Source organism: Colobus angolensis, unplaced genomic scaffold (assembly GCF_000951035.1).
Source record: "Colobus angolensis palliatus isolate OR3802 unplaced genomic scaffold, Cang.pa_1.0 Scaffold91, whole genome shotgun sequence".
In the NCBI taxonomy this organism is placed as follows: Eukaryota; Metazoa; Chordata; class Mammalia; order Primates; family Cercopithecidae; genus Colobus; species Colobus angolensis.
Genome location: NW_012123043.1, coordinates 6,533,166 through 6,537,266, shown reverse-complemented (window position 1 = coordinate 6,537,266; position 4,101 = coordinate 6,533,166). Strand labels below are relative to the sequence as shown.

General features: G+C 41.0%; 1 protein-coding gene and 1 pseudogene across 3 annotated transcripts in view; one reads left to right on the top strand and one right to left on the bottom strand.

Moving 5' to 3' along the window:
• ATP2B4 (ATPase, Ca++ transporting, plasma membrane 4) overlaps nt 1-4,101 on the bottom strand; it is a 121,451-nt gene that overhangs the window by 82,995 nt on the left and 34,355 nt on the right. The gene's annotated exons all lie outside the window — the stretch shown is intronic.
• Nucleotides 39-817, top strand: LOC105504370 (annotated as a pseudogene).

Here is a 4,101-nt window from a genome sequence, read left to right as displayed (position 1 = left end):
TTTTTGCACTCTAGGGGCTGCTCCTGGCAGCTCTGTGGATGCCACAGAACAAATATATTGAATTACACCGTAAACACTATGGATACTGTTTGGAATACCATGAGAAAAAGAGAAAGAAGGAAAGTTGAGAGGCTCATGAATGTTCAAAGAAGGCAAAGAAGATGATTGGTCTGCAGGCTAAGCTTTACCATAAACAGCATCATGCTGAGAAAATACAAACGAAAAAGACTATCAAGATGCATGAAAAGAGAAACACCGAACAAAAGAAGGATGAAAAGACTCCACAGGGAGCAGTACCTGCCTGTCTGCTGGACAGAGAGGGACAATCTCGAGCCAAAGTACTTTCCAATATGATTAAAAAGAAATGAAAAGAGAAGGTGGGAAAATGGGAAGTCCCTCTGCCTAAAGTACGTGCCTGGGGAGAAACAGAAGTATTAAAAGTTATTCGAACAGGAAAGAGAAAGAAGAAGGCATGGAAGAGGATGGTTACTAAAGTCTGCTTTGTTGGAGATGGCTTTACAAGAAAACCACCTAAATATGAAAGATTCATCAGGCCAATCTGCATTTCAAGAAAGCCCATGTAACACATCCTGAACTGAAGGCCACCTTTTGCCTACCAATATTTGGTGTAAAGAAGAATCCCTTATCCCCACTGTACACAGCTTTGGGTGTTACTACCAAAGGTACTGTCATTGAGGTAAATGTGAGCGAATTGGACCTTGTGACACAAGGAGGCAAAGTTATTTGGGGAAAATATGCTCAGGTTAACAACAATCCTAAAAATGATGGATGCATAAATACAGTCTTACTGGTTTGACAGCAATTTCATATATAATTATTAAGGACTACACACCAACTGAAAAAACTGCCATTACTGTAATGTTTCTACCAAACAGTCATACATGTCTGCAATCAAGAGATTTATTACATTGTAAACATTCAAATGGTCCAGTTTTATAAACGGTCTTTATTTTGAAATCTGCTTAGACCCCATGTTCATAAAATTGAATGACTGAATAGAATGTTCATAAAATTGAATTGAAAAAAAAGCAAATATACAAATATCCTACTTCATCAATATCTGCATTTATGAGTGGGTATTCAGCAACTTCCTGAAAAACCACCAGTGTCCGTTGAAAATGCCTTTCAAAAAGGTTAATACACACTTAATTATGTGCCTGAGAATTTAACTGAAGTATCTTCTACCATAATGATTAATGATTAATCATTAATCCTAAAAAAGGTAACATTAATACAGATGTTGTTTACAATGTTTATATTAAAAGTATGTGAGGAGACACAACGTTCAGAACTCTTAGAGAAATCTTTTCACCTGTGAAATCCTGAACTTCTGAATACAGCAAAGGTCCAGTGAATTCACATTCTAAACATTTTTTTCCTCTCATTTACCATCCATAATAAATAATACCTACTTGGCACTATTTTCTACTTGAATCATGAAAATGAAAAAAAATACTAAAGTCATGGTACTTTGTTAGCATTTTCTGTATTCTAAACAGTATATTTCTACTTTCAGAATGGTATTAAGAATTAGTTTAAGCAACTCCAGCTAAGTTTTAAAAGGAAAAAGAAGACTGCACTGATTCTCTGAGGAGAAATTTATTTGTAGTTACTTAGATGATGTACAAAAGTAAGGTTTTTTTTACCGGTGAAAGCACTTTTGTGATCTGTGATATGTTGTGGCTTTAAGGATGGCTGTATATTACATTAATGTATTAATCACCAAAAAAAAAAAAAAAAAAAAAGCCGGGCATGGTGGCACATGTAATCCCAGCCACTTGGGAGGCTGAGGTGAGAGAGTTGCTTGAACCCAGGAGGCGAAGTTTGCAGTAAGCCGAGATCGCACCACCGCACTCCAGCCTGAGCAACAGAGTGAGACTCTGTCTCAAAAAACAAAAACAAAAAAACCAATGCTAATGAACATCTGAACCTTCAGGAAGTGATAATCCTTTTGCTGGTGGAGAGTCTTGTCTCAATGTGGATGGCTGCTTACTAATGGGTGGGGTAGCTGTGACAATTTCTTTAAATAAGACAACAACAAAGTTTGCTGCATTGACTGACTCTTTAGTGAGACTTCTCTATAGCATGTGATGCTATTTGACAGCATTTTTTCCTTTTCTTTCTTTTCTTATTTTATTATTATTATTATTTGAGATGGAGCCTTACTATGTTGCCCAGGCTGGAGTAAAGTGACATGATCTGAGCTCACTGCAACCTCCACTTCTCAGGTTCAAGCAATTCTCCTGCCTCAGCCTTCCAAGTAGTTGGGATTACAGGAATGCACCACCACACCTGGTTAATTTTTGTATTTTTAGTAGAGACAGGGTTTCTCCATGTTGGCCAGGCTGGTCTCGAACTCTTGACCTCAGGTGATCCACCTGCCTGGGCCTCCCAAAGTGCTGGGATTACAGGTGTGAGCCCAGACTCTTTTTTTACATCCTCATGAAGGACTGATATTTGATAGCATTTTACCCACAGTAGAACTTCCTTCAAAATTGGAGTCAATCCTCTCAAACCCTGCAGCTGCTTTATCAACTATGTTTATGTAATATTCTAAATCCTTTGTTGTCACTTCAACAGTATTTACAGCATCTTCACCAGGAGTAGATTTCATCCCAAGAAACCACTTTCTTTGCTCATTCCTAAAAAGCGACTCCTCATCTGTTCAAGTTTTAACATGAGATGGCAGCAATACAGTCATATCCTCAGGTTCTACTTCTAATTCTAGTTCTCTTGCTATTTCCACCACATCTGCAGTTACTTCCTCCACTGAAATCCTGAACCCCTCCAAGTCAGCCATGAGGGTTGGAATCAACGTCTTCCAAACTCCTGTTAATGTTGATATTTTGACTTCCTCCATGAATCATGAACATTCTGTTTCTTTCCTTTTTTTTTTTTTTTTTTTTTTTTTTTTTTTTAAGACCAAGTTTCTCTTTTGTTGCCCTGGCTGGAGTGCAGTGGCGTGATCTCAGCTCACTGCAATCTCTGCCTCCTGGGTTCAAGCAAATCTCCTGCTTTGGCCTCCCAAGTAGCTGGAACTAGACGGCCACCCCACCACGCCCGGCTAATTTTTGTATTTTTAGTAGAGAGAGGGTTTCACTATGTTGCCAGGCTGGTCTCAAACTCTTGACCTCAAGTGATCCGCCCACCTCAGCCTCCCAAAGTGCTGGGATTACAGGCATGAAGCACTGCGCCCAGTCCCCATGCTCTTCTTCTTTATTTTTTTTTGAGACAGAGTCTCACTCTTGCTAGGCTGGAGTGCAGTGGCGTGATCTTGGCTCACTGCAACCTCTGTCTCCCAGTTCAAGCGATTCTGCTGCCTCAGCCTCCCAAGTAGCTGGGACTATAGGCGCTCACTACCATGCCCAGCTAATTTTTGTATTTTCAGTAGAGACGGGGTTTCACCATGTTGGCCAGGCTGGTCTCGATCTCTTGACCTCATGCTCTGCCCACCTCGGTCTCACAAAGTGCTGGGATTACAGGTGTGAGCCACTGCGCCCAGCCCTGCCCCCCACCCCCACCTCCGTTCTCTTCTTACTGCTCCCTAGGAGCCTATTCATCTGCTGTTACATTGAACTGGGACCTCATTTTTTATCTCCACCACCCCAAGTGATGCATTCTCACCCCAATGGCATGCATTTTCACAAGCTTCCAACCTACTACCTTTTGTGATAGCTATTTTTATCCCCTTTCAAGAATTGACGGAACTGAGACCTAAAGCCCTACAGTTAACTTGTGGTGAAACTGGACCATAAACCCAGGTCCAAAAACCCCATGTTCTTGGCTGTTACATGACGTTTTGGCATTAGAGAGAAAAAATCTACCACATGGTAAAGGGGAAAGTAGCTTGGGTTGAATTTCAAATATTTGGATTGGAATCCAAGCTCTGTGACCTTGGACAAGTTTCTGGGTTTTTTTTTGTTTTGAGATGGAGTCTTGCTCTGTCGCCCAAGCTGGAGTGCAGTGGCATGATCTTGGCTCACTGCACCCTCCGCCTCCCAGGTTCAAGTGATTCTCCTGCCTCAGCCTCCTGAGTAGCTGAGATTACAGGCATCCACCACCACGCCCAGCTAATTTTTT